Source organism: Sapajus apella, unplaced genomic scaffold (assembly GCF_009761245.1).
Source record: "Sapajus apella isolate SASKATOON/1434 unplaced genomic scaffold, GSC_monkey_1.0 scaffold3, whole genome shotgun sequence".
Lineage (NCBI taxonomy): Eukaryota > Metazoa > Chordata > Mammalia > Primates > Cebidae > Sapajus > Sapajus apella.
In genome coordinates, this window is record NW_022436943.1 from 37301748 (window position 1) to 37325138 (window position 23391).

The 23391-nt window shown below is 33.7% G+C and overlaps 1 protein-coding gene across 6 annotated transcripts in view; it reads right to left on the reverse strand.

Annotated features, from left to right (window-relative positions):
• CSMD3 (CUB and Sushi multiple domains 3) overlaps positions 1 to 23391 on the reverse strand; it is a 1239477-nt gene that overhangs the window by 1212427 nt on the left and 3659 nt on the right. The gene's annotated exons all lie outside the window — the stretch shown is intronic.

Genomic DNA, 23391 nt, shown 5'->3' on the forward strand with positions numbered 1-23391 from the left:
CCTTCTTGTATAAATATTGTTTGAAAATGTTAAGAAGGTGTTTGAATGTCATCAGAAGAATGTTTGGAAACCTTGAATGTTTTTCTATCAAAAGGAGAATGAAAATGATTTTTTAAAAATAAATCTTTTATTGCATTTTAGGTTTAGGGGTACATGTGAAGAACATACAAAATTGTTGCATAGGTACATACATAGCAATGTGGTTTGCTGCCTTCCTCCCCATCACCTATATCTGGCATTTCTCCCCATGTTATCCCTCCCCAACTCCCCACTCCCCGCTGTCTGTCCCCTAGTTCCTCCCCGACAGACCCCAGTGTGTGATGCTCCCCTCCCTGCCTCCATGTATTCTCATTGTTCAACACCCACCTACGAGTGAGAATATGTGGTGTTTGATTTTCTGCTCTTGTGTCAGTTTGCTGAGAATGATGGTCTCCAGGTTCATCCATGTCTCTACAAAGGACACGAACTCATCGTTTTTTTATGGCTGCATAGTATTCCATGTGAAAATAATTTTGAAAATCTTACCTTTAACAGAAATGTGCTTGAAAATAGGAAACAGAAGACCAGATAGGAGACAGTAATAAAAGTCTCATACACATATAGAATAAAGATATTGGAGTTGCGTATGGAAGCAGGAGCATTGCTTTGTAAAATATTTAGGATGGATAGATAACTGAGAAGATAGGATCAAGCTGTGCTTTCCAATATGGTAGCCACTGGCCACATGTAGCTATCGAGGATGCAGAATGTGGCATCTCTTATATGACTGAGGAATTAATTGTTTATTATGTTTTATGTTAATAGTTTACCTTTAAAATATATTTAAAAAACAAAGCAATGTAAACTTTCTGATGAATACAACTTTATTATTTTGGTAAGAACAGATTTAAGTTTGCTTTATCATATAAGATACTATTGTTATATCCTAGGACATTTCTCAAGTGTTTGTATCACTTCTAGCACTATGGATAAACTTATCATTGATCTAGTCATTCTGAGTGGGTGGATACAGCCTGTATTGTTTTTCTCCTGTGCACTCTTTTAACATTGTAAGGCATTTATTTGAAAATTTTAGTAGGCAAAAAGGACAAATAACAGTGCTGCTCATGAAAACTTTTTGGTGTAATAAAATTGAAACGTTATTTCAACATAATATATTTATTCTTCTGGCTTATAAATATGAGCCAAGCTTCAATTGAATAATAATAAAAAATGCTGTCTGGGCACAGTGGCTCATGCCTGTAATCGCAGCACTTTGGGAGGCCAAGGTAGGTGGCTAGCTTGAGCTCAGGAGTTCAAGATTAGCCTGGGCAACATGGAGAAACCCTTTCTCTACAAATCATACAAAACAAAAACTTAGCTGGGTTTGGTGGCATGCACTTGTAGTCCAGCTACTTGGAAGGCTGAGGCAGGAGAATCCCTTGAGCCCAGGAGCAGAGGTTGGAGTGAGTTGAGATTGTGCCACTGTGCTCCAGCCTGGGTGACAGAGGCAGTCTGTCTAAAAATAAATCAATATAACAAAACAAAACAAAACAAAACAAAACAAAAAGCTACTGCTGTATCGATGCAGAATTAACTAGTGATGAAGAAGTGAGTGTGACTTTGGAAGTTTTTTTAAAAAAATACTGAAGAAGCTATGTTGAAATTTGGATCATGAAGGGAATTGTAATTTGCTGCCTCTGAGCAAAATAGAAAAGCTATGTGTAAAAAAAGTGGTCATGTAATGGGTTATGCTTGAAGGTATTTTCATCAAAGAGGTAGTAAATTTGATAGGTAAAAAATTCAAGAAATTAGTCATTTTAATTTAGAAGTGTATGTCCAAATTTTAAAAACAATTTTAAAAACATCTGAGATTTTAACTTTGGCCAGAAATAAAATAATACCTGTGCGTGTGCACACACACACAAAAAAAAAAAAAACAAGAAAAAAAACATTTTTAGGTGCAAAAATAGTAAAATAAATTACTATTTTAGTTATGACAATTTTATTAGAACATTATAAGTGAAAGAATGAAAAATAATAAAAAGTAAATATCTTCATTTAAGTAATCAATTGCATGTAGATCACAAGAATTTCTATAATCAAGTTTTAATTGACACAAAATTGGAAAAATGGCAAGTACTTTAGTTTTAGATGAGGCATGCAATATAAGAACACTGTGCAAACTAAAACTGATACATATTTTGTTTAAAGAGCTTCCAAATTTATGAAGAAATGTACACTCATAGCCTAAATATCAAACTCATGACATAGATTTTTAAAATTGCATCTGTCAAATAAATATTTCAGCTAGATATGAGTTAATTAGTTTTTATCATGACAGATGGTTTGCTGTGGCTGTGCTAGCTCAAATATCAGGATTTCTTGAAATGTAAAAACAAGAGATACTGCATTATTTTCCAGTATCGTGGATACAATTTTTAAAGTTATTTGGTAGATACATGCACAATACACAGATTATCACCAGTTTCTGAAACTGTTGTAGGAAAGAGAAACCAATGAATTGAAATATTTTTCCCAATACTTATTGATTGAGTTGGGGATACATTTTACAAATATTTATTATGGTAGTACTTACAAAACAAATGCTTGGAAAACACTCAATAATCAAAACATAAAATCAGTAGTGTGATTTATGTCCTCTTACTGATATAGGAAATATGCATGACCTAAATTTAAGCTTCAGTTAAAGGAAAAGCTAATTTGCTAACTTGCTAGGCAGATATGAGACATTATTCTGAAAATCAATATTTTGTAATAAAAAGGAATCATAGTATTAATGTTAATACATATCCATAATATCTTATTGTAGTTAACATTAATAAGTAAATTATCTACAAAATCTATAATAAGCATATGAATATTAGATACAGATAAATTCAGTACACACAATACCCCTTTCAACTTAATGTAAATAAAACTAATATGACATGAAAGTTGAATAATATACTTATGTGGAATAAAATTTGTGGTGAAACTGGTATGCTTTTGATTATAAGTCAAATTAATTCTTATATCATTTATAAGTAAGTTTTGTCAATTTCAATGTGAATGCTAATAAAAAGAATTTTCCCACAATTTTTTCAGCTTAACAAATTTTTAAAAATTACCCCTAAATAACTTTCTATGTAAATATAGTGTTTCAACCATAAGTATTTTTGATATCTAAGTATACAGGAAGTATTTTTCTACAAAAAAATAATATCTGAATTTGAATGTGTTGAAGGTGCAAAACACTCACTGAATTTTAAATATAGAGATAAAAGGAAAGTAAAATATTTCATCAATGTATTTTATATTAATTACATATAAAATGATAAAATTGTTGACATATTGGATACAATAAATTACTAAAATAATTTATCCTATTTCTGTCTTTTTAAAAGGCCACTAGAAAATGTAAAATTCCACAGGTGGCTCTCATTAGGTTTCGGTTGGACAACACTGAGTGCTAAGAGAGAGAAAATTCTACATTCTCTGTGATGGACAAGTGACAGGATAATGAAAGTATTTAATAGAAAAAATAGAGCAGATTCTGGATGCAGGTAGGTAGAAATAAAATGTTACCGTCGGTGTTTATTGAGTTTCAAATATCTGCAGGACAGTTTTTTGAACAGCAAAATATATATGTGTTGAACTCAAAAGAAATATTGTAAACAAAGACAAAAGTCTGGCCCTCCTCAGTGAGTAGAATTGCATAGCTGAGAGAAGAGAGGTAGAATAAAACTCAGAATGATCTACAACATCTAAAGACCAGGCCTGTACAAAGACAGCTATGAAGAACACTAAAAAGAATTAAGCATCAACTTAGAAAAATAAAGAAAGCAGATTTCTCCCTAAAAGGTAAAATCGTCCACAACTATGAACAGAGCATTTAATTTTTATTTGAAGTTAGGTTTTCAGATGCTGTGCAGATAAATGACAGACTTTCAGAATTTTCTACAGATGATAAAAATTTGGTGGATGTTGGCATAATTATCCTAGCAAAATTTTGACCTTAACAGAGAAGGTATATTAGAAATATGACACATTTCTATTTTAAAATAATGCATAGTTTTGAAAAACAAAGTGATCCAAAATTCTGCAAAACCCATTAAACAATATTATTTTCATTCAGGCCTAGGGTTGTCATATGCAGCAGCTGCTTCTCTATAAACAAATTTTCTCCATAATTTTAACATATGACATTGAATATGTAGTGAGAATATTAATAATAGTGAACTGTTTAATATGCCAAATAACATAATCAAAATCAGTTTTCAGTATTACAGTATATGTGGCCTACAATATTTACATTAACTGCTATATGCTGTACACTCTTTATATTTGCCAGTATGTACATATATCCTGGAATAAAAGATGTATGTTCCTATTACATTTCACAGAATGTTACAAATTAAAATGTAAATCAATACACAGGATTTGTTTAAATACTTTTTCTTTTCTATGTGCTTAGTATAGTCTTTGTTATCCTGGAACTTCAAGTGTGATGCATAAATTTAAATCATCAGAATATTTCAATTTTTATAATTAAATAAATCTCACTATAATAAATTTTCTGTTATTAAAGCAAAATGATTATCTAATTTTTAAAATAGGGTAGATTCTATTGTGTGAAAAATTGTCTCTTCTCCATTTTGTTGTTGGTGGTAATTGTTCTATGAAACTACAGAACTTTGCTACCTATGTGTCATAATTTTTATAGCTATTTTATCTTGCTTGCTTTTGATTACAATGTAATAGCAGTTTTCACTAGGAAGTCTTATGAAATCTATTAAATTTTTAAGTCAAAAACTTGGCATCGGAAATTATTGCATCACTAAAAAAAAAAGTCAGATTCATCTATGCTATGGAAAACTGTTACAATTCCATTTATATAAAGGATGTCAGTTTGGGAAATACTAATTCACCTGTAACATCCACCCAAGCACTGAATACTAGTTTCAGAATCTTAACATTCCCTGTGCTCTTGAAGCAACAGAAGTAAAATACACTTGCTGGAGTGTACCATTTCTATCACCTTCTGGATCCTTCCCACTTAACCAAGAAGTAAGTCAAAACAAGGCAAGTGAAGAATGTTTACTAAGTTATAAAGCTTTCACTTGATTGTGGCCGTTATTATCATTATTTATTTATTTTTTTGAGATGGAGTCTTGCTCTATCTCAAAGCTGGAGTGCAATGGCGTGACCCCAGCACACTACAATGTCCACCTCGAAGGCCCAAGCGATTCCTCTGACTCAGCCTCATGAGTAGCCAGGACCACAGGCACCGGCCACCACGCCCAAGTAGGTCCTATTATATTTACTAAAGTTTATTTTTATGGCAAAAAAAGTCAGGTTAAAAAACATAACTAAAAATATGTTTTGGTTAATTTATTTAGCAATCTTTGAATCAAGAGTGGAGAGAGAAGCCATCATAAACTGACATCGATATCAAATAATGAAATTGATGCTTACTGTATGAATACTGCAGGAAGGGTGTAGGGGGGAGATCCCATAATTGTCGAGGCAGGAGCAAAAGGCCCCAGCCTATTTCCATATAAATAATGAAGAAGAAAGTAACTAGAAATATAACTGTAGTAGTTATTAGTTATTCATATGTAATCTTAGTTATTCATAGGTGATCTTAATTCTTTTACTAATGCTTCTTAGGTCGGAAGTGTGAACCTGAGGTGACATTGTGAAATGACTGACACTAAGGCAAGATGCTCTACGCCCTCTGTCACACCCGTATAAGGGCTGCTGGGGGGCGCCTCCACTGTGCCGCAGCACCAGCGCTGTGAAACCACCTGCTGTTTAGCCAGCTAGGGAAGGAGATGTCCAAAATGGCAGAGACATCTCCTTCCTGGGGAAGTTAGGAGAAAATTCTGCTTCTCCAAGCACTTGTGGTAAGGCCTGACGGCGTTAAACCCCCCAGACATCCGGGGGTTTAGCTGTCTCTATGTGATGCTTGCTTCAGTGGCCATGTTCCATGTCTACTCTCATGTTCTGCTTCTGCACCTGGTTCCTTTTTTCTTGGAAAAGATAATCGGTAATAGTAATATAAATCTTAATGTTTTAGTTGTTTCTTGGTAAGTATGGAAAAAGTACTGATGCATTATGCTCCTTACCTTATTTCAGGTGCCAGAAATTCCTGAGCCCCTAAGTAAATGACACATGATGTACTTGACCCTATCACTGCCACACCCTGTCTACCCTGCCCCCAGTCTCCCACTACCAAGATCACACCCTACCTACCCTGCCCCCAGATTTGCAACTCAATAAAAGTGAGAGCATCCCGTCCCCGGCATTGGGGCCACTGCTAGTCTCTGAGATTTGGCTAGCTGTGGATCCCTGGGCCCAAACTCTCTTTCCTCCATCTCTGTCTCTTGTGTCTTTTATTTCTATAATTTCTCATCTCCTCGCCAGCTGGGAGGGGCTCACAGAACCCAGTAGGGCTGGACCCTACTGAAAGGAATTTTTTAAATAGTTGGTTCTTTCTAAATATATGTCCCAACATACAAATATAAGAACATATTGTAAAATGATGAATTGCTTTGATAATAATTAATTATTGGATGCCTAGAGAAAAAAATAAAATATTAGTGAAGGAACTTTAAGCAGATATCAAAGTAAGTAACAGGCAATGATGCCTCTCAGGATAAAAGCGTGGTGCAGTATCAGCAGTCCTCCAAAAGAATCTCATGTCCAAGAACAAAGATTAAAAGAAGAAATATAAAAACATCTTTACATTTGTAAAGCTGAAGAGAAGAATTCATGAAATAAATATTGCAACAAGGAAAAAACAATTTTTGAGTCAAACAATAACATAGAGTTGCTAGTTCCCAAAATGCATGGGATTTTAAATATCTGCTTCAACTCTCACAATTTGAATGTAATATAATAGAGACAGAGGAGAAAATAAAACTAGTATGAAAGTTATGATTGGAAAAAATATGGTCTTTTTGTAAAAGATAATTTTAATAGATTTAGTAGGAAGTTGTTACATCAATATTTTGGAAACAAATCTCAATGATATCTTGAACTTTACTTATTGTTTTATTCCTCAAAGAAAACTGTAAGCTTATGAAGATAGGGATTTATGTATGAATTATGATGACATACTTTGAGGATTTGAAAATGCTGAAGAGAAATAAATGTAGCAGAATTATTCACTAAAGGCTGTCTTATTTTTTCTTTCTTTGTGAAATTAAGTAACCTGAAACAATGCATCCAAGAAATTTCAGAAATACAAGCAAGTCTTCAAGAGACATTTCAAATTCTAAAACAGATTTTAAAAGAACAAACTAAAGGAAATTAGAACATTAGCATAGAACAGGTTTAATGGCACAAAATTAAATCAAATGATAAGCTGGAGAATATCATGGAAGAACTAGAACTCAATATATTATAAGAAAAGATTAGAGGACAAGAAAAAAGAGACAAAATTTAAGGCATTAATGATTTACCTAATAAAAATAAAATAATAGATCAAATAATGTTTTAAATGTGAGAAAATACTAGGTCAATTAATATTCTATTGTATTTCCACCTCATTTAAAACCGCCAACATTTATTAAGTTTCTGCCTATAGAATGCAGTACACAAAATTCAATACAGTTATAGAATTAAGAACACAGACATTGGCTTTTCATATTTCTCTGTTACATGAGAGAGATAGAATACACATAAATTACTTGAATACAAAGCAGATATGGCAAGAATTAGAATTCAGATACAAATGAAATTTAAGGTAGGGGTAAGGAAGGAAGGGTTTAATTTTGGCTAGAGAGCATTTAGAGAAATTTTTCTAGAGAGGAGAGATAGCATTTTTACAAGATGAATATTCTGCACATACCTTTTAAACTAGAAACAGTTTAGTACAAACCAATGAATATTTAAGAAATGTAAAGACTCTACTAATAAGACTGAGCCATGATTTTTGCAGAGTGCCAGTAAAATACATGGTTAGAGTGGGTAGTAAAAGTCCAATTGTGAAATGTATTGATTATCAGAAAGATGGTTAACAAAAAAGAAAAAAAAGAATTTAAGGTTTGTTTTAGGAATAGCAAAAATTGAATGAGATAGCAAAATAAACAAGCATACACACACATACAATAACAAGGACAAAAATATGGGGGATGAAAAATACCTAAATTCTATTATTTGTAGTAAGTATAAACTGATTAAATTCTAAGGTGTTCAGTAACACTGGTTCTTCCATATTCTGTCTGTACTACTGAGCCACTAGATTGTCTAAGATTATACAAAGGAAGCATTTTCCTCTGAGACTACAGATTTAGACTTGTTTCAAGAATAGTAACAGGAGTGAAACAGAGGTAAAAATGTATCCAATTGTTAACATATCAGTGGCAATAATTTTAATTAGAACTTTGTGGTTAATATTAAATATATCTAAAACTTTCCAATAGGGATAAACTTAATTGGAGAAATTTAGCCAACAGCAACCAATTTCAGAGTTACAGAGAATCACAGTAGTAACATAGCTTCTGTATCTGCGAGAGATTTGGGGCCATCTGGAAAAATAGTGAGCTCCTTGAATGAGAGGTAAAATAGAATTTATGCATATTAATACATAATATTTGTACAAGTTTATAGTGTATACGTGAAATTTTATATACTTGAGTTTTGTCTGTTTGTTTGTTTTGGAAACAGGGTCTCACTGTTGCCAAGGCTGGAGTGCGGTGGTGTGATCTTGGCTCACCACAACCTACGCCTCCTGGATTCAAGGGATTCTCCTGTCTCATCCTCCCAATAAGTTGGGATTACAGGCACCTGCCACCGTGGCTGGCTAATTTTTTTTGTATTTTTAGTAGAGATGGGGTTTCACCATGTTGGCCACGCTGGTCTTAAACTCCTGACTGAGTGTGATCCGCCTGCCTCAGCCTCCCAAAGTGCTGGGATTACAGGCGTGAGCCGCCATGCCTGGCCTACACTCTTTGTTTTAAAGTTTACTACATGGAGGCATAATATGTATTTACTCCATTGTCATCTGGTGACTTTGTAAGGACTAGTCTGCATAAAACTCTGCTTGGTGTTAGGGCAGATTTAGAAAGGACTATTGATAAAAAGATGGTGCATATCAGAGTCCTTGGGTCTGCAGTGCAGCTTTTCCTCATGCTCTCAAATCATTATTTGGGAAGCACCAGTACACTCCTGAAATCATAATTTTATCAAAGATCTTATCTTTTCTTTCTCAGAGAAGTTCATCATTGTTGTCTAACTCCCATAGTGCTCTCTATCTCTTTTATAAAACTGTTTTTAAAGTATATTAGAATTGTTTGCTAACATTTTTTTTACCATTAGAATGAATTGTGAACCATATGATTGCATGTAGAGATCATCATTTAACTATTTAATATTCATTCAATCATACTAATCTAATGGTAGGCTTAAAAAACAGAAGGTCTTTAAATGCTTATTGAAGTAAAAATGTCACAAAAATCTAATTAAAACTTAAAATTTACATTTTTATATTTCAGATAACACCCAAAGAAAATAATGATTCAAAAGTATAGTAGAAATTGAAGATCTCAAATAATAATACGAAACATAAAATACAAAAATTATCAAGACATAGTTTGCAACAAATAGGCAATATTAAAATTAATCTCAACTTACATAAACATTTTTAAAAAACATTTACATATTGAGTGATGTAGATATACTTAGTGAATGAAAAAGTCTTGCCCCACATCATATCAAACAAAATAGAATGTTTTAAAGTTGGGAATAACAAAAAATATACAATTATAAAATAAATTCTCATACGCACTTACTAAATGAAGGAGGAGATTCAGAACCAAAGTTAAAATAATTATAATTTTTCAACATAGTGAATTAAGTTTTTAAAATAAGTACTTAGAAAAAAATGTTATACATTCCATAGTAAGACAGATAGACAAATACAAACACATTGGAATGCCTCTCCTTAAATTTTGTAAGGCAGCAAAGGAAACAAAATAAAAGTAGTAAAACTAAACAGAAATAAATTTAGAAAAAAATGCTTAATATTTATGTCTACAATTTTATTCCTAGAAAAAATATTAACAAGATTCTTAAACTCTGGGTGAAAACAAAAATAAAAGATATGTGTATGAAATATAAAATAGGAAATGTTAATTAGGCCAGGTGCAGTGGCTCACGCCTGTAATTCCATCACTTTGGGAGGCAAAGGCGGGTAGATAACCGGAGGTCAGGAGTTTGAGACCAGCCTGGCCAACATGGTGAAACCCTGTCTCTACTAAAAACACAAAAATTAGTGGGGTGTGGTGGCAGGTGCCTGTAATCCCAGCTACTTGGGAGGCTGAGGCAGGAAGAATTTCTGGAATACGGGAGGCAGAGGTTACAGTGAGTTAAGATAGCACCACTGCACTCCAGCAAGATTCTGTTTAAAATAAAAGAAAGAAATGTAGATTATAATAGGATGATGATTTGTATAAATATTAGCAAATCAGTCAAATAAATACTATTCATAGAAATAAATATAATTGACATTATAAAACCCCAACCTGATGCAAAATATAATTAGAAAAAGACACGAAGAATATATTAGAAGGTAATTTAAACAAATATGCTTTTCTTACTAAAAATTTCTAAACCAAAAGGAAAAAGAAAATTAGAATGAATCCAGAGTTAAAATGAATCAAATACTGGCAAATAGAATGCAATCACATATGAAAGGAATTACTAACCAGGGTTAAGCAGAGTTTATCCCAAGATAATTGCACTGTGATTGGGGTGACAATTAATATTGGTTTCTTTACCTGCCATGAAGATGAGCAAAGAAATGAAGAAGCAGACAAATTAAAAATGCCTAATGACTTGTCTTACTGACAAAAGTGCTTTCACAAGCTCTTTGGAGAAAAGTTAACTATAATAAAAATTGATATAAAATATAGGGCACAGATTTTATAAATTAGAGATATTTGTGCCTGAATATCTAACTAACAAGAATACATAGACTTCATGTTTTTCATTGTGTTTATTCACCCTATAAAATACTGAATACTTTGAAGTGAAATAGGAAGGCCTCAGAAATAAGATTCAGAACCAAGGTCTCTTTCTGTCCTTGCCCTCCTCTTCTTTCCCCAGCCATCCCTTATTTTTCCCCAAGTATAGAGAAGAACTTTTTCTGGAATTTTCTTATCTGACTAATAAAACATCTTTCCAAAATGAATTCAATTAATGTAATATCCGGGAAATAGCCAGGAAAGATTAATCAAATACCCTGGAAAGATTAACCACTAAGGAAGACAAGAGACTAAAAACCACACATGCATAGAATTTTATCTATTTGCCCAAGGACAGCTTTGAATCATTTACTGGGAAACATCATCTGAATAATAAGATGACTTTTGTTCACAGCAAAGTTCTGTCACTCACCTTGCTGTCACTTCCCCAAGAGCTCAGAGGAAATTTCTCCCAGGTCATTGTGTCCTGGAAGTTAGTTATCTCCCCCTGTAAATCATTTACTTCCCCTAAAATTAACTACTGCCACTGCCCTGCCCCCTCTTATTTCCCTGTCTTCTACAAAGAAGGTACTTAAGCCTCAACCATCTGGCTTTTCTTTGAGTCTCTTCTTTGTGGGACTTCCTTCCTGTTCATTTGCACAGTAGAAAATTGTTATGTTATTTTCCCTCTGTTAATCTCTTTATTGATAGTCATTTCAGAACACCTTCAAAGAGGAAGGAAGAAAAGCTTTCCCTCTGCCCTTACACATTAAATTTGGGGTTTAAAAAGTACATGATGCATGTGTAGAAAGTTTGCTGCTTTTGTCTAAACATTCTTAGAGAGCTTGCTGAGCTGGTAAAGATCACTTGAGTCAAACGTGACCCCATTTGTTTGTGTCTTACAGTTATTTAAGCAAAAGTCAATCAATGTGGTATACCTCTATAAGTGAAATAAAACAAACAGAGACTGTGTGTTGCAGTAAAGTTTTTGGACCACGTAGAATTTCATGGAAAAGTAGTACTATGGAGGCAACACAGTATCACTCTCAAGTTAAGGCAATGATGGGGCAGAAACAAGACCCTGTCCTAGGGAGCTGGCCTGTAGATGTGAAAGAGGAAAACATACAAAACAAACAAACAAACAAAACACAACAAAACACTTGAAAAGTGACAGTGTGGCCCAGAGAGTGTAAGAGAGGGGTGAAAAGGAAAAATGTTTCTATGGCTTTTTAGGGTATTTTTTCACCTTAAACTGAGCTTTTAATTATTTCTTTTAAATTTGACAGATAACATTGTACATATGTGTCCGCTACAACATGATAGTTTATAGATTGAGTATCTGTTCAAAATGCTTGGAAGGAGATGTTGCTTAGATCTCAGATTTTTTAAAATTCTGGAGTATGTGTATATGCAAAATAAAATATCTTGGGGATGGAACCCAAGTCTAAACAAAAAGATTCTTATGTTTCATATGCATTATATATATATACATATTTCTAACATATATATAGCCTGAATATAATTTGTCTAATATATATAGTCTGAATGTAATTTTCTAAATATTTTTAATAATTTTGTTTATGAAAATAATTTTTTACTGCATTTTGACCGAGAGTCATCACATAAGGTCAGATATGAAATTTTCCATTTGTGGAATCATGTCAGACCTCAAAAAGTTTCAAATTATTGAGTATTTTGAATTTCAAATTTTCACAGGGATGTTCAGCCTGACATATACATTGTAGAATGATGAAATCTCACTAATTATCAATTGCATTACCTCACATACTTATTGTTTTTGGCTGGCTATACCTCTTCTAGATATCTCTGCTGGGATTCTCTTTTGTACTAAGAGAAAACAAGCTGACTTGAGAGCCTCTCCACTGCATTTTAGGCAAGCAGTCCATGCTATGATATTGTTATATATAAATTGTCAGTGATACTTAGAAAATGAAATTGAGTTGTAATTTAAGAAGGAAAAACAAAATGAGTTGAAATGCAGCACAGAGATATATTGTTTATAGCAGTTTATTTGCGTAATACAGCTTTGTTAAATGTAAAAGGACCACTTTCTTCTTTGTTATGCCAAATACAAAAAAGAGGAATCTTAAATACTGATGTTGGGATATTGATGGAACCAAATAAGCGTGTAATGCAAATCACCTCACATGAATTAGTATAAGATTTAAATAAGTCATCTTAATGCTATGTGTTATAAAGATGGTTGAAAATTCACCCTGAAACACATGAAAGTTCTTTCCTTTAGTTGTATAAAGTTAAGTAAAACAATGCATGTTACTCAAAGCCATTTTATCTTCAGCTTCAAAATGTACTTTATTCATTAACATTATCAAAGCAGAATAAAATAGCAATTCACACAGATATGGAAATGCATAGTTCTGATCTTACATTAGTAGTCAAGATTTTGAGGCTGAGTAATAGGAAAAACACCTTTAATATTTGTTGTGTTAATAAACATTAAATCTGGCTTCTTGCAAAATGTCATTATTAGATCACTAAGAAATGTGCTTTATAGAATGTGAAAGAGAATCAGGAGATAATTTGGTAGTTCTGAAGTAATGTGTAGGTACAGTTATCAGAATAACATGAATCATCAAATGATATACCTGGTAGGAATAAGAAAAATGTAAAATACATGATAAAATTTGATGACTCTCCAAACTTTGTAAAGATAGATCATTTTACTAAACTCCTGTGTAGCCGATTAGCATTGATGAAACGAGAGTATATTCCCCATCATATCTTCACTTATTGTTCTTAACTTCACAGATTAAAATCAAAACAAAACATAATGCCCTTATTGAAAAACTGCTTCACCAACACAGATCTTCAGTAAAGACAACAATAACAAACGGAAAAAAAATGACTAAATCTGTTATATTTATATTTAGTTAATTTTCTTGCTCTTTCTAGGTGTTGACCTTGAAAGTCAGCTCAGGCTTCTTTCATGAGAATCATGAAATAAAGGACAGAGATTTGAATTTAAATTGAAAGTATTAAGACGCCAAGGAAGAGTTCTGAGAAAGGAACAAACATTAAAACAAAACAAAACAAAAAGTATAAGAGCACAAATTGTTGATCACAACTGATTATATAATTGTACAAACGCTATTAAAGAAATACATGTTGGATCTTCATTAATACTGGGTAAACTAGTTAATATCAGTTGGGGGAACAGATGGGAGTCAATAAACATTTTAATTGGAAATTACAAGGGAAAATTACATAAGGTTAGATTGCAAAAACGATGCCTTTAATTGGAAAGTTACAAACAGCATCTGTAGAATGTTATATTTACCTGTGATATGGTAAAGATACTATATATATTATATACAAATAAATTGGTATATATATATATATACACTACACTGATATTTACATGAGAAGAAAATTCCATTGAAGAACTAAACAATTTTACAATAATCAGTTTGTTTTGGTATCATGAACACAGAAAGCCTGCTTCAAATAGACTGACTTCCTTTAGGATAGGGACTAGACCTTCATTTCTGTATTCTCAAAGTCTAGTCAAGAATCTGATACATACTCGTTCTCAATAAATAATTGATAGCTGAAGGAATGTGAACTGATATAGATAAGCCACCAGTTGTTTTGCAGAAATAAAACTTAGTAATCACTGTATCCTTCACAACTTAAATTATATCAATCCCATAATATTCACTTCAAAATAACACTGTTCTAATACATAAAGCGTGATATACTAAATCTTACTTTAACCAAAAGAAACTTATAGAAACAATTAATTTGATATTTACATGAAATAGCAAATGATAAAACTAAATATATCTAACATCTTCCAATTTCTTTTCAGGCCTTTGTGAATTTGCTTTAGAAAGCATTACATAATTAAAATATAACATCTTTCTAAACTAGGGAATTTTTAATAATTTTTGTGAAGACAGAGAAAAATAAATAGTAATCTTCAAATTATTGAAAAATGGCTAATTTCTAAGAACTCAAAAATTGGGAATATATAAAAAATAAGGTCAAAATGTCATTTCTGATATTTACTTGTTAATGTATTAATGAACGCTGCCAAGCTAACACAGATATTAAAGATAATTCTAGCACTTTTCTAGAAAATTGATCTTAAAGGTTTCTGTTTGACCTCCTTTAAAAAGATTAAATAAATAAAAGAGTACTCAAGTACTGGCAGGATTTATAGATGAAAGTTTTTTAAAAAGCTGTCAAAGAGCATTGAACATGAATTCAATACAGGTAATTATGAGCCTGTCAGCATTTCTATTACAAACTTCATTGAGAGGTTTTATCATTTCCATAATCTTAAAAACTAAGAAGCTGAAAGTTGGCACACAAATTAGCAGGCTTGATGCAAATTTATTTACACAAAACATTTGAATCAGTTCAGCTGTTTTGATTTAGAATCAGCCAAAATCCTTAACTCCAGATTTCTCCATATCTGTGAACACTGAGTAAATATTTTGTCTAGAATACATAGTTAGGTCACTTAGAGTATGGAGTTAATAAATTCAAGGTAGAGTTTGTTTTGCCTCCAAAGAGTCAGCTGTATATCCTTTTTTTGCCAGTTTTCCTAGCTTTGATCCCTTATCTTGTATATGCAACCTTTAGCAACACAGAGCTCAATATTAGAAATTGCAAGTAGCTCAGCATAAATTCATTACTAACATTTAGGTAAGATTCAAATTATACTTCTGATAATGGATTCAGAGAGGCCATTTCTGCATGGTGAAAATATAGTTTAAAAAATAAAAACTAAATCACTTCTAAAAATTAAAAATCAGCTTAATTTGAAGTTTCTTTATATTTTTGAATTATTGACTAAATTGATAAACTTCATTTTCAGTGTATCCATTATGTGGTCTTTTAAGAGAAAATAAAATAAGAACATTATTTTCTCAAACATCTTTCAAGTCATATAACTCCCATAATGCAAACAAGCAAAAAAATAAAAAATAAAAAGATTTTTTAAATGGCCCCATAGAAAGCTAAAAAGCATATTTGAAAAATTGGAATAATATCAAACAACAAACCACAGCTGAAAGTTTTAGTAAGTAGCTATCAAAGAAGAAACACATTGCTAATAGGAATGTGAACTAGTTTTAGAAAAGTTGTTTTGATTATCAGTTTGCTTTCTCTACCTTCCCTAAGGTCATGAAAATAAAATGTCAAGTTAATTTGTGATTTAAAATCTCAATAAAATCAAATGAATACTAATAACAATAGAATGCATTCTAAAATGAAAAACTTGGCTGATCATCAATTTTCAAGATTAAATAAAATTTTGGAATGAATAATTGTAGGAAACAGACTTGGAGATAAACTATAAATGTACCTTTATCCGAGACTTTGCTAATGTTGAAGAAATCTACATCTATCTGTTGTAAGATCATATATCAAAATTATTTAAAATAAAAATGGCCTATGAAGAAGTGTTAAATGCAATAAGTATATCCTATGCCTAATACACATGAAGACATCATTAGGATAACATAGCTTTAAAATTAAAAAGACAGGTTAAAATAAAATTTCTGAAAATATAACAACAAATAAAGCTTTAATAATGAATGTAGAAAAGGGTAGTTTATATTGGGAGAGCCTATAAAGCTTAGAAATGACAAAAGTAATATAGTTACATATGAAAATGCATTTAATCATCTTCACAAAAAAAGTAACACTAAATTTGAGCACTTAAGTATAATTTAATAAAAGTATTTTTTCCTTTTGTAGACTAATATATATCTATATTCCCCCCTCTGCCAGTTAATTCTTAAGTTAATCCTTAGATTGCATGTAAAGTTTCCAATTTGCCTATATTATTATACTCATGTAGCTATGTCTCCTTACACAATTGCTTCAAAAATTGTAGTTTTAACTCTGATCTGGGCTTTGGGGTAGGTACAGTGGTCTGTTCTTTCAATGAACTTTACTCTCATAAACCAATTAGGTCTAAAAAAAAACGAGGCTCATAAAGCAGTATCAAATACACGAAAAGTACACTGGACAGGTAAAGACTGGTTTGCACTCTCTAGCTTGGCAAGTCATTTCATTTCTCTGGCCTGTCCTCTCTTTTATGTGAAGATTCACAGCTACACCTGTATTTTTAACTATGGGCACTTATGGACTGAAATAAATTTTATGAATGGAACTTGGATATGCATATTTTAATTTTGAAAAATATGTATTTGCCCTCACAAATAAACCAAATGTACATTTCCTGCCTAGTAAACATTAGACTGGGGACACTATGAGAACTTTCATATTCTTTAAGTTCTATAGAGCTGAGTGGAAGATTAAGATACAAATGAAACAATTTTATTTTTCAATCCTTATGATACAATTTTTGTATTCACAAATTATTTTCTGTGTGAAGTTCATAAATTTATCTGCCTTCATACATTTTAAATTTTACTCAAGAGCTCTGCATTAGGAACTAAGGTTTATAATGTTTACTTTTGTTTTTCATACTTAATGTACTAGTTTTAGATTTGATAGTGTAATATTTAACTTATGTATTACCTATGAATTACTTTGCTTACTATTTCTTATAAAAGTAGAAAGTATTTTTATATCCATTGTATAGGACCATTTAGAGAATAAAGTTAGTCAAGTTAAGTCAAAGATGTTGAAAATTACAAAACCAATCAAGTTATATGTTATTGTTACATTATATATTATAATGTAACCCACAGTTACATAGAAATACATAGATATAAAATGAATATTGATATTAAGATTCCTTCTAAATTAAATTTTCAGGGACTCAGTTTTTCTCTTAAAAATGGAGAGGTTTGATTGGTAACTTAGTCATTTACATTTTTCTTTAGATTTTGGGTAAGTCTATGAGCTTATGAATCTATTATCCTTTCAGATTTCACTTAACCACTAGCTAACTGTATGATCCTGACAAATCATTGAACTCTGGCCTCAAGAAAATGTGTATTATATGAAAATGGATGTAATAATCTCTACATAGGAGATAATAGCTATCTCAAAGATACTTACTAGAATTCAATACAGGAACATAAGGGAGGAGAGAACTGTCTCAGATGTAAAGGACACCTTAGTTAAGGGCTTAGCATAAGGCATTACACATGAAAAGACACACAAATAATTTTATCCTGGTACCATTTCCCAAAATATAAGAATGTTTCATATCCTCTCTATATAGTAATTAACTCTGAGCATTCTGGAGTCAACTAGGTAAACTTGTATTAGAGAAAACTATGACAGAAGCCCTTGCTTTTTTACTTATTTGAGATGTAGTAAGTCTACTTTTATGGAGTCTGTTTCTATTACAAAATTCCTCTCCAAGAGGTATGTGGTCATATTGTTTTAATGCCATAGTTAAAAGAAAATCCTTACTATTATTTTAAACCCGTGATCATAAGTATTCCTTTAAAAATTGCATCAAGCAAAGAAAAACTTCATGATCTTAAACGTTACAGACTTAGCTTTTTAAGGGAATCACTCATTACATTTTATATATTTCAACCATTTTCTGAACATTTCAACTCATCAAACAGTAGAATTTATTAACTTTGCAAATTTTATTCTCATATAAAAAGACTTTAAAAATATTTTACATATCACTAAAATTGAAGATAACCACTTAACATATTGATTGTTCTTATACTATTAGTATTTATAAAATGCATTGTTTCTGATAGAATTTTTAATAATTGTCTTATACATATCATGTAAAAAAATATACAGATGAAATTGTAAACTAGAGAGAATACACAAATCTCATATAAATATGACTTAAACATAATGAATCCCATGAAAAAATAAATTAAGAACCATTTCTCTAGATTTAAAAGATTTTAAGTCAGAAATTGTGTACAGATTATAAGAAATAAATAAAAATTTGATATTAAATACTGCCCCTCAAAGTTCTTTTGAGACATGAAAAAGTCAATACACTTTTTATTTATAGACTTATCATATCAAGAAATAAACTTTACTGAAGATGCAATTATTTATTTGAAGTACACATTTTATCAATCTTAAAAAATTTTTTCATTCCATAATTATCTCCTTTTGTCTTCTAGAAAATAAGTAATTACCATGTTTTAAATTTTACCACAAACATATAATTACTCATATTAATTGATACATAGTACTTAAATAGTAATTTTTGTGATTGACTATGTTCACTGGTGCCATCTGAGCTAGCTTTTTAATAAAATTGATAAATTAGAAAGAGAATTGAACATGAGCTCAAATGCTCTGTGAGTTAGTCTCAGTTCTGATATTAATGGTCTTTGTAAACTACCAAAAAGTTACTTATCCTTTCTTGGCATGTGCAGTTATTTTATAATATATGAGCAGTAAACTAGCTGATATTTAAGGACCTATGAATGTCATGATTTGTGACAAGATGAACAAATTCATGTTAGTACATTAATCAATCACTAGTAAAAGAAATCAATGTCAGAATGCAAGGGATGAAATTAGCACAGAAGCAGAGGTAGCACTTTTTTTTTTTTTTTTTTAAGCTGTGAGTCTGCCCCTTATTCATAGAGCCAGCACCAGAAGTAAATGTGTAAAGGTGATAAGCAGAAGTTCAGAGTCTTTCTCAGCTGTATAATAGCCTGGGAACTTAGCCAAAGTGAAATAATAGCTAGTGAGAAGAGGCTACACTTTTTATTTACTGTTATGGAAACGTAAAGGTGGTGGTGTTAGAGATAAAGTGTGAGCAAGTTCATACAGGCTTTGCATGTTCACATTTATTTGAATAATATCGGCAATAGCTACTAGTGCCAAGCACTGGGCTAGGTACATGATTTATGCCATCTCCCTATAACCCACCTATAAATTAATGTAATTTTTTTTTTTACAGATAATAAAACTGAGGCTTAGGATAGTTTAATTGCTTGTCCAAAGATAATTGTTAACACAATCATTATTTGATCTTCAGTGGCTCCAGAGCCCTTGCTCTTTCTACTTTACTGTAGTGGTGCTCAAAATTTAGAGTGCATCGGGACTACCCGGATGACTTGTTAAAACCACCAGTGTCTGTGCCCAACTCCCAAAGCATCTGATTCAACAGACCTCATCTGGGAACCTGGGGTATTTTTATTGATAAAACGGTTTTAGAGGATGCTGGTACTACTTGTTGGAGAACACTTTGAAAATCACTGTAGTCCAAACATTTAAGGGCCTGAACTGAATAATGTGGTGATACCTAATGCCACATAATTATCTTGTTATTTTCCCATCCAGCCACAGGTATGTGATGCATATGTTAACATAAATTTAGACATTTTAGTGATTTCAAATTGGTTTGCTGGCCATACATTATCATTATATAGAAATTATTGATCATTAGAAATCCTCAACCAGCACCAAACAACAGCTTAGCAAAGGCTCTTAAGACATTAAATATATTTGATGGCTGAAAGACTGGAGCCTAAAGAGAAGGAAAGGTGACCATCAGCACAGAGGCTGTGAATAGGGGGAAGGTCTTCAATAAATTGATTTTTCTCAGTGATACTTTTTAAAATGATGTTCCTGAAGAGAATAGGAGCCTCACAAGGGGCCTAATTCTGAGAAAATCTTGCAAACATGGAGATAGGTATATTGGAAAATGCCGTGAATCACCCACCTGCTCACTCTCAGAGCAGAAAGATGAATTTGGTAACCGTAGTGCCTATTCTGGCACCATTCTCATACTTATCCTAAGTCCAGATCAATATTTCTGCTGTATTCCTAAGTTATATGCTCCTTTGGATTATGAGTAAAGGGAACAGAAGAAAGAGGAAAAACAAAGCTAAAGTTCTGTTTTAATGTATACGTAGATAAAACAAAATGTTCTTAGATTTTATTTGTATCTTACACATTCTTTTCTTAATCTTTCATTTGCAACCATTTTATTTCTAATCTCCTAAATCTTGGAATTCAAAGTACAAGATGGTGTGTATTCTCAAATGGTCATGTTGCCTAAGGGAACTGGTGCCTTACCAGGCTGCTTGGTGCTTTAAAGTAAACAAAATATTGAAGGCGGTTGATATCTTTAAGCCATTTCTGAAGCGGTGGTCAATAAGTAGAAGAGAATCAACCTTTGCAACAAAGGGAGTAGTATATTTGGAGGCTAAGGAAATAAACTTTAGTTCCTTTCACTTTTTTTTCATTTGAGATCTTAGAAAAGCGTTTTAACGTCAGAAGTTTTTTTTTCCCACAGGTGTACGAAGGCGTTATTAAGTGCACACCTCTCCTACTTTTTCTTGTTTTATCAGCTCTCACTTATGATAGACTTTTACTGTATTTAGAACCATGTACAGATGACATTTGCTGTCTATTTATTATTTCACTGTTCTGTAGTCACCAAATGTTCTGTTGGGGGAAAAGACATGTAAACTCCAAAACTATTCAGCTACTCCACAAATAGAAATGCTAATTAAGATCATGAACGGTAATAACTACTGGTACCAAGCCTTTGCTCCTGAAGTACTTAATTTATTTAGTAATTCTACTCTTTTTCTCCTTGAAGGATCTCAAGGGAGCTGGCATCAGGTTTTCAAGACGCTGAAACCTGCTTCTTAATTATTTCTGCTCACATACTCTTGCAATGAGTGCGTGATTGCAGCACCCCCCTCCTCCCCAACCAGATGATTCCAGAAAGTACGGTGCTGCAAAAGGACATTTCAGAAGGCTTTCAGCAAGCTAACTGTCCAGGGAAGTTCAGCTCCGAATTCTGGTAACCGTTCAAACCCTGTCGGGCCGGTATATTGGGTTAACTTAGCAAGTCGGTGGTGCAAAACCTCCCCAAAGGCAGGACCGCGTTCAGGGAGAAGAAGACCCGCCTTAAGCCTGAGCTGAGCTTTCTTCCTTTGGTAGTCCTCCTTCATTGTTATTCTGCAATACGCAGCAATCCCTGTGCGTGCCCCTGTGTCAGCCCCTTAGGTGGCCACTCCAGCGGGGCTGGTGGGAGAGGACCACCTTGGCTACTCAGATGACCCTGTGCTGTTTAATTTCTTCTGCTCTCTCCCTTAGAGTCCAGCTAAGCCCTTGCAGCACTGGACCCTGGCGACTGCCCTCCTGCTGGCCTTTCCCTCACCTTTGAACTGGTCTAGGGGACGGTGAGGTTGCAAAGGAGCCACAATCTTCACTGGTTGTTTCCCCAACATGCTTTCCCAATTCCCTGAGCATGTCTTAGATGAGTTATTTGAGTGAGGACAGCGCTGCGGTCCGCTTGGAGAAAGGGAGCTTCCTCCGCACCTCTGCCTGATCGTGACAGCAGTGGTCACAGCGCCGCCGACCATCTGGAGTTCGGGGAACATGAACGTCCTGTCACCCGCCAGGCGTTTCCGCCTAGGACACACTCACACCCACCCTCAGAGCCTCCTAAAGGTTTCTCCATGTCAATTCACGTGTCCTCCTCCCAGCAACACATACACACACGCACACACACACGGGCACACACGCACGCACACGCGCGAGCACACACACAGACCAAGAGCCAAATCAACCACCCAGTTTCAACCTCGGGTGATGCAAGAAAAATTCAGAGAGGCTGGTCTTTTTGAAGAAATTAAGTATTCCCAAAGGAAAGAGATGTAAGGGTGGGGCGCCTGTCCAAAGTACAGCAGGACAGAGACCCCTAACTCAAATACAAAGGTTACCTTCCAGTGGGTGTCTCATTCCTGCTGGTGTTGGGGGAAGGGATTTTATCATGGTGAGGGCTAGGTGGGTTTTTGTTTGCCGTTATTGTTTTGAAAAGACATTGATGCGCCTCCCCGCAGCCCCCTTTGTAAAGCTCTCTCAAGCTAAGACAGATCTTTTCCTGACGTATTGGGAAAGACTGTCGCCTTCTGGGCGACGACTGAGGCTGTCAGTCTCTGGGGACACAGCGGGGCTGAAAGCTTCAGACGTGGCCACTAGGGCGGGCGTCAGTAAAAGGTGCTAATGAGCGCCTCTGGCAGCTCTTCCCCCTCAAAGATACCCGCGCCCCTCTCCAGCAGCAACTAACTGCGGGAGAGGTTGAGATTTCCACTTTTCCAAAAGACCTCAATGGCAGGAGTAGTATCTCCTTGGAGTCTCAGAACATGCAGAAACGTGGATCCTTCACGAAGTCTCTCTGGCGAGAATCCCTGGAAAGACTCTCTGGTGTGGGGTGCGGGACGCCGCACTTGGTCTCCCACCTGATGCCTACTGGGGTACCTTCTGTGCCTTCGCGGTACCTTCGCTGCACGGCGTGTGCTCCCTCTGGGATCCATTGACAAGCAGCGTGGGAAAACATCCCGTGGGTGTCTCTTTACAGGGGCGGGACGCTTAAGCACGACTTGGAGATTCACGGTTTCTATCTGGGTGAGACCTAAACAGACACGCTGCAGCTGGAGGCATTTCAGAAACCTCTGCCTCTCTCTCTTTCTCTCTCTCTCTCTCTCTCTCTCTCTCTCTCTCTCTCTCTCTCTCT